The sequence below is a fragment of the Argiope bruennichi genome, chromosome 1 (assembly GCF_947563725.1).
Source record: "Argiope bruennichi chromosome 1, qqArgBrue1.1, whole genome shotgun sequence".
NCBI lineage: Eukaryota > Metazoa > Arthropoda > Arachnida > Araneae > Araneidae > Argiope > Argiope bruennichi.
The window spans coordinates 36,402,035-36,422,493 of NC_079151.1; the positions used below are offsets into that span (position 1 = coordinate 36,402,035).

The following is a 20,459-nucleotide window of genomic DNA, read 5'->3' on the forward strand; positions in this document are numbered from 1 at the left end:
TTTAATTCAATTCATTTCCAAAACCACGGGTTAAGTATTTAAAAAAAGTTTTTGCTGTATTTTTCAGATGTTTCACTGCGAACAAGTGGACATTTTTTTTATAAAAGAAAGTTAAACAAAATACTTAAAATAAACCTGATTTTTTTTTCATATTAAGATATCTTTGGTTTAGGCTTCAGACTCGATAGCAGGTTTTTGAACTTTAAAAAAATTATGGGGATTTTAAGAATATTTTTTTAAATGCTTTATCTTTTTAATATTTCTGAAGATTGGGTTATTTCGGCAGTATAAATTTTCGGTACATAAAGACTAGCTATTTTTCTTATTCAAAATATTCAGAACAATTTCATGTAAATATTTATATTCGATAGCTCAAGGAGGCAACATCGAGTATGATGGATTTTTGATACTATAATCTTTTTAAACGAAAACGCTCTACATATTTCTTACCTTTTGATAATCTTTTCTCAACATATGTTTGAAAAAAATATCTTTACTTATTTTTAAGGCAAAAATTTATAAAAGTTTATGTAAAGTTATAAACTTTTATAAATTTTGAAAATATCTTATGAAATATATCTTTGAATATATCTTTTATGAATATATCTTTTGAAAATATATTAGTTTGCACAGAATTTTGCATTTCATCTGCATTTTAAAATAAGGATAAAACAAAACTTTTATAAAAATGTTTAAGATACCAAAAGTAATTTTTGTTCAGGCAAAGAGAAATGTATGAACATTGCATCGGCAATATATATTTAAATAATTAAAAACTAACTAAATTTTAAATGCACATAAACTGTGAGTTGATGATTGTAAAGAGGAAGAAGATTCAGACTTTCTGCTTTTATAATATTCGTAAACACATTTTCTTATATGAAATCATTTAATCTTTTGGATAAATAAGAACTACTTCACTTACCTTTATAAAAAACTTCTCATACTTCTTACGCTGTCATTTAGCATCAAATGAAATTTTCAATAAAATGTGTCATCACTGACATCAGTAAACAAATAGAGATTTATAAGTTTCCTGAAAGAAAAGAAAATGTGGTTATTAATTATTTAAGTAAGAGTTAAACACAAATGAGATTGATGATAATCATAATTATATACAAAATAATAGCGATTTATATATTATATAACATTAAAACGACTTTTATGCTTACACCTAAATTGATGAAAACGAGAACTGAATGAATAAAATTACTGTTTCACATCAATAAAGTTATAATTTACTTATAAATTTAGAATTAAAGCTACTTCTTCGAGTTAAAAAATAATAGCATTATAAAATCGTGAGTAATATACAAATTTTGTTGTTATAAAAATTATGATTATAAATATATATGTAGAATAAAACATATAACAAAAAAGGTTATGTCTATAAATTATGATGTGTCTAAAAGTTATGGTATTTAGAAAAACTTTAAATAATTATAAAAAATAATTATAAATAAAATATAAATTTTACATTTTTACAGAATACATTTATATAGATAAATCAGAGAAAATAAAAAAAATAAAAAATTCGTCTGAATTTTTAAAAGTAAAAATCTTTTAAATATAAATAAATTTCATTTGTCAAAGAATACAGTAGTTATGCAAAATAATGAGGTATGATTATTTTCTCTCGTAAATAACCAAATGCAGTTGTCTAAAAAATTTCGACTACAGTTCTACGAAAGGAAAATTGCTTATTAATGATACTCCATTTTAAATGCTATCCAAAATAAAGACAGTTTAACGGTTTTTAACGCTTGGCGACCATTTTGAGAAATTGGCGAGTAATACTGGCATATCGTAATCTTTATAATCAATGACGGCGACTGATGGGTGATTATACAAAAACTGCTCAATTGGTGTTCAGAAATTCTGCCGGACAAAAGTTGTTATCATTGTTGAATACAATAGTGATTCTAAAAATGCAGTATAGTTGGAAATGTAGAATACTGGTGAAAATTAAGAACATTAAAAAAATTCAGAAATTCAGAAAAAAATTATGCTAATATTAAATTAATAACATTAACTGGTAATGTTTTAAATGTTAAACTATTATCTTTTGAATGTGCACATAAAAAGAATTTTTTGTTGTAATTTTTTTCATTAATTTGTTGGAAACCGTCAAAATTTCAATTCATTATTAAATAATATAATTCAAATTCAAAGTAAAATTTAAATGCACATGCACACACATATATTCACACATATGCGCACATGTGTACGCACGCACGCACTCACACACTCATCCTTATTATTAGAGATAGATATGTGGGCAGAAGGATAATCCTGCTGGCTGCTAGCTAGAGAATAAAGATAAGAGACAAACAGAAGCAATTTCGTCATTCTCTTATAGATAAAATGTTTGGTTTGGTTTAGTTATATTAACGTCCCGTTTGAAGTAATACTAGGGCTATTTTGGGACGGACCTCGTCATTTTGAACCACGGTCAGATGACGAGGACGACACCTGAGCTGGAACCCCCCTCTCCACACCACACCAGCGGGAGGACGTTTGGTCATGACGGATTTAACGTGCAACAGACCCCCTTAAACGACGATTCTTCGGTGGAATCGGGTCTCGAACCTGAAACCCTCCGGTTCCGAGGCCGAGACCTTACCACCGCGGCCCCTTATAGATAAAAGCAAGTAGTATAAGACTCATTAATAGTTACGTACGTGTACAGAGACGTTAAATGAAGTAAATTATTGATGAATGAGCTGCATAGAATTGGAAATATTTTACGACGGACTTATGATATTTCAAATTATAGAAATGTAAATGGTGTACAATGGCAGCCAATTATAGAAATTATTCTCATTTGCTTTGCCTTTTGAGTTTGCTTTGATTGCTTCTTTTGTCCAGTTTTTATTTATATTTATTTTGAAATTTTATTTATATGTTTACATTTCTAGTCGTCCTTATTAGTGTTTTATACGTTAGTGCATTATTCTATTTGTATATTATATGTATTAGTGTATATCCTATTAGTTTATTATGTGTATATCCTATTAGTGAATTATGTGTATTAGTGCCCTTATTAGTGTATTATGTATTGGTACACAGTTTGTTAAATAAAAGTGTGTAAGAAGAATATATTCAAATTGAATAAACTGTTGCCTTCGAAATCGAGAAAAAAGTTCATAAAACTTGAAATGGATTTCATTTTATTATATCTACGAAACTGGAAGATTTTACATTCCATATATCAGGAAAAAATATTGTAAATCAAACTAATGCCTCATAAAAAGTGATATATGCGGCATAAACATGCATCTGCGCCAGAGACTACAATAACCATATCGCAGGATATTATTTACAGGTTCTTGCATTTTTATTCACCTAAGTGTTTTTAATACATTATCCTTTCTTTTGATAATAACTTTTCAAAAACAAACACAAAAAAATGAATATTTTAAACATATATTTTTCTTTCCTGGAACAAGCAATCTCAAGTAAACATCTTTCCAGAAAATTTGAAAATAATGGATCTGGGCTCACTCAACCACTCAGGAAGAGTATTCATAAACTGTGAATCTACGAAAGGGGGGAAAAGTGAAAACTGCAAGAAGAAAAAGATCTAGAAAGGTAAGATTTTAACATACAAAATAAAATGGCTCCATCTCTAGACGTCAGAAAAGCACGCGCCTGTAAAATCTCTACATGTATTTGTGCCTCCAAAAGCCTCAAAGCATCAATTCTTTCTAAAGTATGATATTCATGCTACGAGGAACATTTTATTTGCTACCTTTTTTTTTACTAGTTTTTGGTAAAGTGGAGTTTCTCTTGAAGCTCATTGCGAAAAATTGCGAATGCAAAGCTGCTTTTTTTCTTTTCCGAGTTTCTTCCTTTTTTTTTTAAAGAATGAGAGTTAGATTTAGGATAGGTCTTTGTTGCATGAAATATAGCAGTGAATTTTCATGGAAAAGTGTATGCTTTCCATTAACTGAAAAACGAGCACCGCTTCTTTATTTTATGTAACGCGCACAAAAGTGCAAAATATCAGATTTATTCCATTAGAATTACGTCTGCGTTACCATTTTGTACGAAATACCTCCATATTCTTTAGAATGAAATTATTTAATGTTACTTTTATATGGATATGAGACATTTTCTATCTTGAGTCCATTTTCAATTTCATCAATATAATTTTTTTGGCTTAGTTTAACCCTCTGTGAAGCAGCATCTGCATTGTTACAGGATTCGTATCGTCATTTGAACTTATGATTAAATAACAAAGATGATACCTAGGCCGTACATCCCTTTATAATATTCCACGCAACTGCAGCTATTGGAACGTTTGGCTGTCGATTTCAAATGAAACTTTCACCGAATTTACATACTTGCTATTTGAATTTGAAATTTTTAATACCATAAAACAACCCACATTAAGTTATAGAAATGACATTTAGTTGTAAAAGTTCCTATGAAAAATAAAGAAGTTAAATTTACAAATGGCTTATTTTAAAAGAATATTTAAAGAAACTGATCTATGTTTGTACGACACGACATTTGAGATCAATTCATTCAAATTTTATGCTGTTTTGATCAGAAAAGTATTTCAGAAACATAAATTACTCTCTGCTTACTTCCCAAAAATAAACTGATTTCGTGTTATATTCTTCTAAAATTAATTAATAGGTTATAAGTAATTTGTTGTGCAACGGATTAGCTCAAGTTTGAGTAGCAAATAAATGAAATTACAAAATAAATATAAATAAAAACCGTACAAAATTACTGAAAATCATGAAACAGAAACCATACAAAAAGATAAAACATGAAAGAGATTCCAAACAAACTGAAAAGGCAAGGCTAGTGTCCTAGAATAACTTATATAGCATGCCGTCAGCCATCGTATTATGACTCCGTTGTAAAATATTTCTAATTCTATGCAATTCGTGCATCATTTGTTTGCTTGATAAAACATCCCTATACGAGTATGGAACTCGTATTATTCAGTCCTATAGGTCTTGCTTTTGACTACTGAAGACAGAAAAATAATCCTGATATCACTAATAATAAAGATGTGTGTGTGTGTGTGTGTGTGTGTGTGTGTGTGTGTGTGATGCGTTGTCGAAAAGAAGATAAATTTGGAATTCAATTCAATCTACTTTACCACGGGAAGTGTGGTTTGTTCACGGGGATTCAAGTCATAGCACGTATGTTTGGATCAAGACTCAAGAATGAAGAGTGAGAAAATTTTCTTTGTGTGAAAGTGTGCTTTCAATAAGAGATTCTTAAAGGGATTTATTTGACACGTGTGGATTCAAGAATGGGAATATTAGGCATCTTTGAGTGAACATTAGGGTTTTAATTCTTTCACTTGTAACATGAGAATTGTAATAGTCACCAATGTTTTTAGAGCGTGTATTTGAGCTAATAGAAGAAAGATGTGGGATTTGGGTCAGGAAATAAGAGAAAAATAATATTGCTAATTTAAGATACAAAATGGGAAGTTCATGAAGATATATATTAAGAGATATCGTTTCACAAACACACACACACACATGCGAAAGGGAAACTAACATTATAACTTTGTTAAAGATCTCTAAGCCGGCGTCCTGGCATAGGGGTAGCGCGTCTTCCCCGTGATCTGGGCGTCCCGGGTTCGAGTCCCGGTTTGGGCATGGTTGTTCTTCTGTTGTTCTATCTGTGAGATGTGTGAATGTGCCCTCCTGTAAAAAGGGGTTGTGCAAGCGAATGAATGATGCGTGAGTGGCAAAGTCGTACTCTTGGCCCTAGTTGGCGCTGCTATAAAAAATAAGAGACGTTCCCCCTCAGGCTTAAATCGCTGTCTTCGTAACAGCGGGCTTGTCAGTGGCAAGTGCCATAAGAAACAAACAAACAAACAATATATTTCATGTAAGGCCTTTCCTGTCTGTATTTATACTTTTATATTATTTATATATTTATTATTTTATATATTGATACTTTTCCGCTGTTATTGTTATGATTAAAATATTTTTGTGCCTAGAATATAATACAGAGTTTTCAGGTTAAGTAAATATCCCATAAACAATGATAAGAAAGTTTCAAAAGGGAATAATGCAGGTTATATGCAAATAATGTAAAATATGAAACAAAACAAATCAATAGTTGCACAATATGTTACATAGTAAATACATATAATACGGTTACATAATAAACAAATTGTTGATTGCTTAATATGCATTGTAAAGATTAGACTAATACATCAAATATTATACATATATTTTAAAATTTCTATATTTGTGAAAGTTAAAATAATAAAGAAAACAAAACGGACATGCATAAATATAACACCAATACATAACATAAATACATAAAACAAATGCAAAATTCTCATGAAAGTAGCAGAAAAACCACTTTATACAAAAATGCATACATAACTTACAATTAAAATAAAATTGAAATAAATATTATTTATGAATTTAGAAAGTAAATCAAAAAATGAATTGCTCTGGACAAAAGTAAAGAAAAAAGAATCCACAGATTACTGCATTTCTTTAGCTTATTGATGAATGAGAATCTTTTTAGAATGAATTTCGTGGATGATATTCTATTTCATTCAGTATTTAGTTACATTCTAGTTACTCTAGAAATTTTTTTCCTCTTTTATATTATTTAAGAAATTTATGAAAGATAAACAAAAGGATACAAAGGGAAATGATCAAATATTTAGAATTTATTCCTCACGTACATTCAGTTTCAAGAGAATCTTGCAAAAATTCCGTTGAAAAAAATCAACGCCCAAACAAAATACAGAGGACAAAAACAGCCCCCTCAAAATCTGCATTCAGTAGTGGTTTATGAATTTATTACCGAAGCGTATTTAATTGCCATTATTATTTCACGTTTTGCGTAATTCACATCGAGTAATTCACTCACTTAGAACTGTTTGCGCTGCATTAATTCATGTATGCATTCAACACACGCGAATGTTTCTTGAAAGATGAATGAGATTCAATTGCCTTTTTTTTTTGTTTTGCTTTTATCGAGGCGCGATTGCTTATATTAACGTTTTTAATAAATATTTAACAAGAAACAAACCTCTGTAAAGGGTATGAATTACATCTATATCGAGTATCGAAAATAAGAAATCTTTAGCTTAAAATTTGTACATTTCAAAAACGAAATATCTTTTTTTAATCTTTATATATCTTTATCCTAAGTAGTTTACATTTTGCAAAGTTAAATGAAATCTCTTCTTCTCTTTTTCAAAAATTAAACAATTAATGAACATATGAAAATTACCTTTGAAATGATATTAATTCTTTTTGCAATAAAAATACCTAAAATTATAAAAATTTCTCACTTGAAATAATTGATTCGGAAATAAGTAAAAAGAAAGAGTTTACTTTTGTTAAATAAAAAAATACATTTATTTCATATTGTTTTAATCTGATATAACTTTTTGGCACCCATTTCGGTCCAGACGACCCTACATACAAACTGTCACAAGACGCCCGGGCTGCAAAAATACCATATATTTATATACTCCACCCTTTTTAAAAATGTGTAAAATAATACAAAGTAATCTTAGCCTTTTAGAAACGGTTGCTTCTCTTCCATTGTCACTGTTGATTGATGTTTTCAGTAAGTGTGTACTATTAGAATAAAACGCTCAACAATACTGTTATATCTTCACAATATCGGTAAGTATTTAGAATATCGTACAATATTATGGAGATAACGTACAATATCTTGTGCTAATAGGGTACAAGTTCAGATGCTCAATTTACATAAAGCATTCTGCTTTCTAATCGTAAAATTTTCTGGAACAAATTGCCTAGATGTTGGAAAATTTTAAAGGAAAAGAAATTAATAAAATATTGTTTTATAACTCTGATGAATCTCACTTGGGTTTAAACAATCTCAATGATGAATTCAACATTTCGAATTCCTTCGATGCTGTAAATTTTAATAGCATTTATATTTTGTGTTTAATAACAATTGTGGACTTGTAAAGGGCATTTGAAAGGGAAATTAGAGGTATTCGATTTTTATTCTTTTAACAATATATCTTCAATATTTGTAAATAGTACACATGAGAGAGAAAGAAAATATATTTCACAAATAAATATAATCGGTCTTGCGATGCCTCTTGTATTATTCTGTCATTTTGAATTTTGAAATTTTTTGAAAATTTTGGTATTTACTTTGGAAATAACTTTAATTTTTATGTACACTCGTATATCTTAGTTAATTTTCTATTCCAGAAAATTATTATTTTTTTATAGACTGTGGTGAAAGCTTATAAGACAGTTAGCAGCTACTCTAACCGAGCAATTTCTTTTGTACTGTGGTCATGTTACAGGGCTGCGAACCACAAGGTCCCAGGTTCTATCCTCGCGCATCGCAAACTCGCTACAAGACCAATAAATAAATCTGAGGAACTGGGCAGAACTGCTCTAGAAATGAGTTTCTTTATTTTTAAATAAGTTAAAAATTCTTTTAAGTTTAAAAGCATAATACGTTGACAAGAATGAATGAACTAGATACAATAAACTCTTAATATAAAAGAAGTGATATCTTTTAAATGATTAATTTTTTGTGACACAACAATGACTTAAAATGGGTATCCATATTCTCATTAAAATTTAAATTTATGACCCTGCATAAAATTTGTTTTTTTGTCAAACTGAAAGTTATTGACAAATACAACAGTGAAATATAAAATTTACAATGAACTTTATACTTATAAATTATAAAGCTTTATTATCATTTGCATGCTACCCCTTTATAGTCAACAAGGATTTGGATATCAGAAAAATAATTATAGCAGAACTCCCCCTTAATGCAAATGAACATGTAATTGCAAGTTGAGGAAGAGAAAACTTATCTTCATTCATCTTGACTTTTAGCCATTTTGGATTTTAAAAAAAAAACTACATATCGAATGGAGGATTTCAAAGAATTCAGTTTAATTCTAAAACGTTGTTTCTAAATAAGAAGTCGCAAATCATAGATAAACAAATAATTTAAATCCCTTTTTTATCTATAGACATTAATATTTTTCTAGTTCGATTAAATTATTTTAATTTGATTAACTGAAAGATATCTTTGTTTTGATTTATTTTTTATCAGGTGTCTACATCTAGCTGGCTTGTGCAGAAAGTTCATAAAGTGTACAAAGACACATGAGCAATATAAAAAATATAATGGCTCTAAGCTAACCGCATTGGATGTTTGGGAAATTTCAAGTTCGTTTCCTTTAAACCCAATTTTACCGAAGAATGCTGATAATATAATCCTATTTAACATTAAATATATCGATGTTGGTCAAATGCATTTACGGAAGCTTTGAAACCGGAAAAGCCAGGTTTGATGTTACTGTAGCCATCTGACTAGTATGCAACGTATAGCGAGATTGGTCCCTTAAATAATTTCAAAACAGGACGAAAATTCAGCTAAAATTATCTTGGATTATTTGCAGGAGGAATATCTCAAACTGAATCCAAAAGAGCAATGCAACAAATATTTTCGTCTGGATCGTTTCAAATTTAATTATAGGTTAAATATTCTGAAGACACAAGTTCCGTAGACTTAAACACTCATCCGTTGCTGGTAAAAAAAAATTAGGATTGGAGAAAAAGATTGATGCATTCAGATAGTAATTCAAATAAACAAGTAATAATTGCTTATTATCATAATAATCTATTGTGACCAGGTACATGCGATTTCAAGAATATATTTGGGATAGCATACAAGCATATCTAACTGACACGGTTTAATATAATTACAGATTAAATAATCAACCGATAGATACTGCCAAGAACTGTCGGGTTAAAGAAATTAAGAACATAAAAGGAGTCTGATGTATTAAGGTACTAGAATTTATCCCAAATAGTTGTATCAATTATTTATCGTAATGATAAATTTTATTACTTATTACCATAATAAATTATAGTAACTGGATGAATGTGACTTCAAGGTTCCATTTGAAATAGCATACAGGTATATCAGTTTGCCACGGTTTAAATATAATTATAGTTCAATAGACGACAAATAGATACTTCCATATGTTGTCTGTTAAAGAAATTAAGAATGGAAAAGAAGTTTGACATATCAAGGTGCTAGTATTTATCCCTATTACATATTATCGCAATTATTTATGGTGTTGATGAATTTTATTACTGACTAGCCGCCTTTGGCGACCAGCCGGTTCGCCAATATTAATGCTCGTTAAAATTTTAATAATTAAATATTTTATGTAATTCCTACTTTAATAGCTTCTTCATCAAATATTTTAAAGCTTCAAATTTTGATTGTCATATAATTCATTCTTAATATTATAAAGGCCTTCAGTCATAACGTAATATGTATCTCTCATTTTCTGTTAGCACCCGTAGAATTTATGCTTTAAATTAAAGTGGAAAGAATGAATCTTCAATTAATATAATAATATTTTTTACTGAAACAAAGCATTTTTTTTATAATCTGATTACTGAAAATAGAGTCACTCAGCCGTTTAAACTTTATGGGCACTAAATATCTTTTTTAATTTATGTAATATCTCAAGAGTTTGTCAACAAAATTTTCTTAGATTCATTATGAGCAGATCGATTCATTAACAATGTTTAAATTTAAATGCATCAAACACTAAGAAAATAAAACGAATCGTTTAAAATAAACGGTTGAAAACAGGTTTTAAAAAAACTACTTAAAAAACGATGTACTTAAAACTATAAGCATATACAAAAAATATATAACTGACATAAATACAATTTACTTACAAAAGCATGCGACTAACTCAAAAATAATTTAAATCATCCATTGATAACGGTTGCCATAGCAACAATCAGAACAGAATGCGCATGCGTGAATTTTCTTCCCCAGTTACGTAACGCAAATACGTGATTTTTTCTACGCCAGTTGGGGTAACGCTCTGCGGATTAGAAATTTTTAATTTCCTTTATTCTGTTTTATTTCAATTCAAAAGTACTTCAGAATGAATCTGAAAGATCGATTCATTAACAATGTTTAATTTTAAATGCATCAAACATTAAGAAAATAAACAGAATCGATTGAAATAATCAGCCGAAAAATTTTAACCCTAGCCTCATTACTGTTGGGAGAAAAAAAAATTGAAGCCTTTCTCATTTGGCGGTGGGGAAAATGGAAGATTTTTTTGGCGGAAAAGTTGGCGGTGGGGACAATGGAAGATTTTTTTGGTGGGAAAGTTAGTTTTTAATTAATAATTAAAATTCTAATTAAAAATTCGAAAAAATGAACCCCAGGTGCACATTCCCAACCTCCAAGATATACATGTACCAAATTTGGTGGCTGTAGGTCAAATGACCTGGCCTGTAGAGCGCCAACACACACACACACACACACACATTGAGCTTTATTATAAGTATAGATTACCATGATAATTTATTGTGACTGGATGAATGCAGCTTCAAGATTTTATCCAAAATAATATGCAACGAGTATGTCTTTCTGGCTGGATTTAAATAGGATTATAAATGAAAACATGCCACCATTATTACCACAAGATATAGTGCGATATCTCCACGATGTTTTTCGATATTTCGAATACTAGTCAATATCGTGAGGATATTGTAACGATGTTGTTGGGCATTTGGCTCAGATACACACAGATAGACTATAATAGGCACACATATACATGCTCATGTGTTTAAGGTTAAAGAATTTACGAATGGAAAATAAGTTTGAAATTTTATAGTAAATGTTGAAGTTCCAACATTGTCATTCTATCATGTCTAAAGAAATATTAGACCGAACTTCAGTGCCCCATATTTAATCCTTGAAGCTATGCATCAATAAATTAATCCGAGAATAATGAGACCCGAAATGATTCATTGTATAGGGCATGTGTAGAACTGAAAATTCCACAATTTTGGTATCAGTTAGCTGAGTTAATTATTATACAGGGTACCAAAATATCAAATGTATCGAAATGATCCAATTACCCTCAAAAATGGCCATTGTTCTGAATCTTTTATTATCCTAATCGGGTCAATTCCAGAAAAAACAATTAAACAACCAAAACAAAGCGGTGGAAACTACATTCATTTGAAGAATACATCATTTTCCGCTCCAGTTACAACAAATTCCACCTTCAACTTAACTAAATACAACAAAATTATTCCTCCCCTCCCGATCATAAAACTCCAGAGTTCTGATAACGATGGAACGACACTCCTCGTTATGATGGAACAAGAAAAAGAGAATAAAAGAACCAGAACTCGCGGATTCAAAATGGAAAGCTCGTAATGTTTCCTACCAACCGATATGGCATACTGATGGTCAGAAAATGGAGTCGATTGGAAAGGTTATCGGATGATGATGTTATCCGGGGAATGCAGTTTGGCAGGATTATCGCCCTGGGCCTAACTTTCATGGCCGATTTTCATTCATATTTCATGGTTAGTGTATACGTGCCATCAATGAGGATTCGAGTTGGATGGTTTTGAAATAAAATCTTCGTTGGAAAGATTTTTGATCTTTGTTTCGAATAGAGATATGTCTGAGGATTTCTTAAGAAATATTTTTCGCTGTTTTGATATTCTTGTTGGGTTTTGAATCTTTTAGCGTACGAAGGAAATAACCAAAGCTTTGCGGCGATGAATCTTATTCAAATATATTAAAAGTTTTTATAGCATATATATATATATATATATATATATATATATATATATATATATATATATATATATATATATATATATAAAGATATTTCAAAATCTAAATTAATCTAATTTATTTATTTAAAGCAACAAAAGCTCTGTAGGATAAAAATGTATCGATTTGACGCATTCTTTTAAAAGATCCCTATGATTCCCTGATCTAAATAGACACGTGTGAAGAAATCCCTATCAGAATCTCATAGTATATAAATAAGAGGAAAAATATTTTCTCGCTCTTGGCCTTTTTTCGCTCTCTTCGGCTCTTCTATCCGCGCTTCTTGTACATAAATTATGCCTCCCGGGATAGAATAAAAGCGAAATTTAAAATTCGAAATTAAATATCTCTCTCTGTTTTCGGCCACGATTCTGCTTAAAAAATTATACGTTATATATTCATTCAGTAAGCATTTCTTTTATGTGCATGTGGTGCATGATTGTGTGAAAGGAAATAGCAATCAATTAATGAATGAAAAATTAAAATGAATTCTCAATTCACGCGATTAGAAAATATTTATAAAGGTGAACAAATTGAAATTCATTTATTAGGAACCTTCGGAAACTACTTTACTTTTTAAAATAATACTTAATCTTTGTTTCACAGACATTACGTGGCTTCATATAATTTTATTCTCTTCATTATTTAAGAGATAAATAATGTAAATTATTTTTCATTCAATCTCTTATGGATGTGGTTTATTTTTAAAGATGGCACCGTTGTGCATTTCTAATAAAAAATGAATGCAATAAAATTATATACATATATTTTAATATTTTAAAAATAAATATGAATGAACCAAAATTTAAAAAAAAATTAATAACATATGAGATTTTCCAATTTTTAGCAAATTTGTAAGTAATTTGAAAACATTGAAATCACATTTCTTTAATATTAACATTCATATGGGATTATGAAAATCTTAAGGACTAAATATTATAGAATTATCTTGAATAAGATGAAAAAATTAAAAACAAATTTCTATTAATGCACTAAAAATGTTAAAATTAGATTTTTATCAAATATGAAATTAAAAATGATCAAGCCCATGAGTCACTGAATGCAATACTTCAAAAATAAATAAAATAAATACGAAATTTACATATCATGAGAAAAAAAAATCTACAGATTCATTTGGAATTAAATATATTTTAAATGCGATTAAAATTTCAATTCACTGAATATATTTTTATCTTTGTTTATTTACTTTTTTAACAAAATTTACTTCACTTCTTAGTATATTTTTAAAATCGTACTCTTCTTAAAATATAATTTTATCCCTTAATAATGTTCAACAATTTTTCAAAAGAATTTTCCTTGAAATATTCAATAAAATTCGGATAAATACTTTGATTTTATGCATTATTTTTGGAACTCACTCACATTTTTATAATCTATTATACCCAAATTTTTCCAGAAATACTTTTTATTTTTCAAATAAAAGGAAAGCCATTTAAATTGCTCCGCAATTATTTCAAACACGTTTAATTCATTGTAAGAGATTATTAGTTTTGTTTTTCCTTTTCATCCCAAAGCGTGCATTCAAGTGCCTCGATTATTTTTTTTATTTGAAGTTCACGCTTTAATTTCATATTCTTTTCAAAGATATTTAAATTCATTTCTTATGCATTGACATAAATACATGCCTTTAATTTATTTTTAAGATGGTATTAGTCACCATTTAAAAGCTTATGCAACAATAAATGGTATATATCAGAAAATAAGTTGTCCCTGAGTCCAATTTATTTAGTTTTATTTTTGATATAGGTTTTAATTTCATTTGAACCGATAGTAATAATTCGATTTTTTTTGAAAAGTTGCATTTCTTTTGTTAAAGATATTTACTGTGTATTTATAAATTCAAACTGTTTTTATTTATCAAATATGTAGTATATACAGAAAATCGTGTAAACAATTAGTATGTACATGGCACCATCTATCCTCACTGTATCACTGAATTTTGTTCTTTATTACTATATTGAATCACTAAAGTAACTTCTGAAAATTAATTATTCCTTTAGTTTAAAAATCGAAATGAAATGCTAAAGTTGCTTATTATATTTTTGCCCAAATTTTTTTACTTGTTTTTTATGCAAAGTATATATTATCGATAATGTATGAAATTATAGCATTATATAGAATATCTTAGCATGGCTTTTACAGAGTGTCGCGCATATTTCGGTAAAGGGTAAATTATTAGAATCCTTTTCTTTCCATAAGCACTGTATTTAATAACTGGGCTTTCGATAGAATTGGAAAATCTATTAGGCAAAATATGAAAATAAATACTAGTTTATTATTTAAAAGATGCGCATTTAACAAGATGATAAATATTATTTTGAAGATATAATGAAAGCTTATTATTAAACAAAACAAAAAAAATGCTTCAAAATACTTAAAGGAAAAAAGAAAGTTATACAAATATAAATTCAGGCCTATCTTTTTAAAGCAAACGACATAAAACATAAACTCATTTGTAACATCAAGAAAAAAATAATTTTATTTTGAATGATATTTAATTTTTTTACTATAAAAGTAATCATCGACGTTTATAATTCTTCATCACTTTGTATTCCAAGAAAATCTAGGAAATATATAAAATAATATTTTCATACATTTCCTGTTAATTTTCGATACTCTATAGAATGCTATGTTTCATATATTATCGGTAACATATAAATCCCTTCATAAACATTTCAATAAATAGGGAAATACCTACTGATCAAATTTTAATGCATTTTCTGTATTTTTTTAGCATACATAAAGTACAGTAATAGTTGTGTAAACAACTTTGATTAAAGGACATCAGTTATAATCTAAATCTAAATATTTTCGCTTGCTCCGAATTAACACAAAATATAATACGATGCAATATTGTTGGGCCTTTTGTGCTTATAGTTTAATTTAATTTTTTAAATGGTTTAATACATAAAATATCTATTACTAATGTTTAAAGTTAATTTTCTTTCAAATTACTTACTGAATTGAGAGTAATAATGTACAGAGAAATCTGTCAGTTTGAGTTAATATTGCAAATTGAGTTGATATCCAGTTGAATTTTGCTTAGAAAAGCAAGCACTTCAAATGCCTCGCCTGTAAAGCTTTCATTACAGCAAAGCATTTTACAGTTCGCAGGTTTCCATTTTCCTCTTTAGGAAATGATTGAATCATGAATACGAAATTAACGCTGAAGTAGTAGGAAAACACTCTCTAATTTCCTGGAAACAACTATGGTTTGAATTTGGGGATTTAAGAAATGAATCTGCATCTAAAATTCAGGATTTCAGTCCAGCGGTTTCTAATGGTTCGATCATATGTTTAACTTTCTAACCTTTGGATTATTGCCAAGATAAAACTAATCTTCTTCCTGAATATGGTTTATCAATCCTCTTCTTGCTTGGATGCCTTTTGTTGAAAGTTCAGGGTATCGGATTTTAAGTTTCAAATCAACTTAGCTCAGATACCGAAAATGCAGGTAAATGCTTTATATTGTTGTTGAAATATAAAAAAACCTCATATTTACTCATTTAATTAAATTTCTTTTACAATATGAAAGGCTACCAACGTATACTTGTTAAAATAAAGAAATTCATTTTTATCTTCTTATTTAACATTAGAAAGATAAATTTCTGTAACAGATTTTTCAATCACCCTCTTTGGTACTAAAGATTTGAAATTTTTCACACTTAAAGTATTTATAATTTGATTACACTGATTTGATGTTTTTAAAACTAATTATTTCGTTATCATTGATTAAATTAAAGTTTGATTCAGAATTAGTGACGACATCTGGTAGTGAATTAGAGAATTAACAGACCTAAAGATTAAAACGAATAAAAAAATAATGATTGAGTTAAAAAACTCCTTAGCTTTTTAGCGCAACATTAAGACAGTGGTTTTAATTAAATCTATCATTATAATTGAATATCTATGCCAAAAGAAGAAAAATAAAACTAAATATTCTTCAATAAATTACTTGTAAATCATTTACTCATTTAGTTCACAAATTTTATCGTTTGCTCTCCTTGTTAAAGACAAGATTCAGTCTTTCATATTATTACAAGATTTTCTTAACATTACTCAAAGATAATTATAAGGAGAAATATATTGGATTCCGAGATATCTTTCATCTTAATTATTATTATGAAGTAGATATATCCAAACTAAATCTTCGAAGGCTTTTATTCAGTGACTTCGAGCAAATAATTTCTTGGAATTTTATTTAACTTTCAAACTACTGTTTGCATTTCAACTAGGAGTTGTTATTGCCTGAATAACATGAGTTTGTTATTTTATTATGTGCTTTCATAGCGAATCCCAAAGTGAATTCTGAGTATCCAATCAAAATATTTATGAAAATATTTTAGATAATTACACGCTCTGGATTCGAAATAAAATAGAATTTATTATTTCTCATTTGATTAATCTGCTTTGAATTTATATTAATGAGCGTAATTTATCATTCGGTTTTCAGCTTAATTTTTGAAACTTTGGAGCAATGTTTTCGAAAAATGATTCTCTTGGAATTTTATTTGACATTAAAACTAGTATTTCCTTCTAAATGATGAATTATTATTGATTGATTAGCTTTAGTTTACTATTTTATTATGCAATTCTGTATCCAGTTTGAGAAAGGAATTCTATTTATTTTATCAAAATACCTTTCGTATTGGAATTGACGCATGATTTGTTATTTGTCATTTGATTAATAATTATCTTTGCATTATATATTTAAGATTTGTTTATGTATTTATTTCATTAAATGTTGATTTTAATATTTCATAAATTTGATGAGAAAAAATATATAAAAAGACAAATTTTGATGAGCAAAATATATAAGTAGACATAAATTTTCAAAAGAATAAATATACTTTTGAAATTTTCTTTATGATGCTAATAGTAAATATGTACAACATATCTGAACACAATATATTGATAATTAAATCAAAACAGAAAAATTGGTAATCGAAAGAAAAATATTGTCACGTAACTGTACATTTTTATGAAGATATTTTGCGTTTCATATTTAAAATATTTCTAGTTCTACTGTTGTAAAATTATTTCTGAATTCAAATTAGAATAAATAAATAAAAAAAACAATGACAGTGAATAAAATTTAAAAAGCTAAGACAATCGGGCATGACAAGTGGAAGAAAATTTGTCGCAAGCTTCAGACCTCAATCAAAAATTAAATTGACAGATTTTAAAAATTACGAAGATATATTTAGTTTTTTCTTTCTCTATCTATTTTATAAAAGTAGACCCTTTTATTGCAGTTGAGGAGTGAAAATAGTAAACATAATAAATATCAAAAGAAAATGTAGAAAAATTATAAAGAAAAAAAAAAAAAAAGAAACAGTGTGTCTCCAAACTGCAGGATTATTTTCCCTATGAAACTCTTTAAGCAGCCTTTTGTCCAACCGAGATTATTATAAAATAGTTTTTAAGTTTATCACATTATGAAACAATGTTCATTTAATACATTAGATTGAGAAATGCATGTTATTCTAAGGTTTGAATTGAACATTTTATTGTTAATCACTTTTATTCTAGAATTAAACATATGCAAGAATTTCTAATTGAAGGAGAAGGGTAAATATTTACTGGGTACTTGAATTAAAAAAAATAAGCACTTTTGGTAACAAGAATTGGAAACTTTTGAAAATATTCCTGTTTACAAGTCTTAATAAGTACTAACAATGCAGCAGGTAACAAAGCCTGCTTTACCATATTGCCCAATATTGAGAGATATTATGTTACTTAATTCTTTACAATAATATACATTAATGCGAATATTATTTGGCATTAGACAATATTGTACGATATATGAGAACTACTTAGAATTTAGGAAACCAAAAGAAGTACCTAAACTGGGAACATTAATCTTAATTCAGCTTACAGAGATATAAATAAGAATAAGCGTTCGGTATAAGCGAATAAATAGACAGTGAAGGCCAAGAATATAAAATTAGTTACATTTTTACATTTGTGCTGTCTTTCTTGACAGTATTAAGAAATTAACTCAACAGTAAAAGAATACAGACCATTTAGTTTTCTATGTGTATACCTCGTCCATTATTAAATTTGAAGTTTCAAGTAAGCAAACAAGAGCTATATAGAACCACACATATAAGTCAACTAGAACTAGTAAGGAATTCAGTAAACTGAAGTTTAATTAATAAACAGAAAATGCCCCGTAATTGGAGATATATTGTATCCTTTTTAAAAATAGATATAATAATTTTATAGAAATAAATTCAAAATTGAAATTTTATATAAATAACCTAACATATTCTGATAAAAAAAATTAGTTATCAGAATTTTTCTCAAAAAGAAAAAAAATGACTCATAATTAAAAATGCATCTAAAACTATGGACATAACTTTATTATAAAACTAAATTTAAATCGGAGCATAAAAAGAAAATAAAATTCTTTTGCTGTATCATATTAAAAAAAATATTTTACATAACTGCATAAAAATCAAAGAAATGCTTTCTGATGCGTATTATAGTTTTACACGTAACACTTTCTAAATTTTCTTTAAAAAATTAAGCCCTAAAAATTTAGAAAATGAATTTATTAATATTTAATTACTACAATAATTAATTAAATTATTAATAAATTTAATTAATTATTAATTAAATTTAATTTAGCATAAGATAACTGTTACCTCCAGACTCACCTATCTTTATAACGATTTTATAATAAGCTTATCTTATTGATTAAACTCTGCTACCCGATATCTTGTTCTTGACAGGATCAGAATTTGAAGGGAAAAACGTATACCTTTATTTATTTTTCCCTAAAAATATCGAGGTTCAAAGAAATACTCAAACAGAAAATCCAATACTTTCTTGAAATACAAACAATTTCATTCATCGTGAATTGTAGTTTACCATATTTTTTTTTTTTTTTTTTTTATCGACGAGGCTATTCTTTTATCTCCGCTAAATAGAAAACAATTTTTTTCCGTTCGAAAGATTTTAATGCTTATGAATTATTCATAAGATTTAATTAAAAGAGGAAATAAATCTCTCGGATAGAAATTCCATCGAACAAATACAACTAACAACTCACTTCTTCTCATTAAATGAATGTAAACTTCTGGCGTCAAAGATCCAAATTTGGCGATGAACTATAAGTTCAATTGGCAACCTTTTTCTCTATTATCTTGAGCCATTTTCTCGATGCCGGTCTATCATTTTTATCCTTTTGAATTTTTTTTCTTTCCTCTTACTCACGAAGATGCTATTCTTTTGTATTCCAAGAGAGAGAGATAATCTTTTGTTTGTGGCAGCGGAAAGTTTTATTGATTTTTCAGGTAATTGGGTATAATCTTACGTTTCCGTCGGTACGTCCGATAGTTTTGGGTTTTCAGTGGTCAAAATGCCTTCATTCTTCGAGAAAGAGAGAAGAAAGTGCTCTTTCTATTAGATTGCGTGAACGGAAAGAATAATAGTGCTCGAAGCTGTAGGTTGTTTTTGAACAGGAGATAGAAATAAAAGTTCGAAATAACAGTTAATTGAACAGAATTCTATCAAAAACTTTAATATTAGATGGAATTTTTTTATATTTTTTGTTGTTTAATGTTTGTGGGAAAAAATGGAGTAATTATTTTCAACTATATATAAGAAAGAATGAAATATTTCTTTAGCCAAGAAAACGGACAAAGCTGTCATGCCCATTGGCTTGGTCCCTCGGGGGGGGCACCTCGAAATGAGGATGAGATGCTTCCGGCATGGTGGTTGGATCTCGCCACCCTGGAGGGTACACTAATAGGTGGGGGATCTGGCTCCTCCCATCGATGACGGGACGTACTTCCTTC

General features: G+C 28.3%; 1 protein-coding gene across 3 annotated transcripts in view; it reads right to left on the reverse strand.

Moving 5' to 3' along the window:
* Positions 1-20,459, reverse strand: part of LOC129963547 (sodium/potassium-transporting ATPase subunit beta-1-like) — a 201,458-nt gene that overhangs the window by 116,047 nt on the left and 64,952 nt on the right. For 2 of the 3 annotated variants that reach the window (XM_056078008.1, XM_056077998.1), the window contains exon 2: positions 926-1,036. The exons of the other annotated variant lie outside the window; for it this stretch is intronic. The gene's annotated coding sequence lies outside the window, so the exon portion shown is untranslated. The remainder of the gene's footprint in view (positions 1-925; positions 1,037-20,459) is intronic. 3 annotated transcript variants of the gene reach the window in all.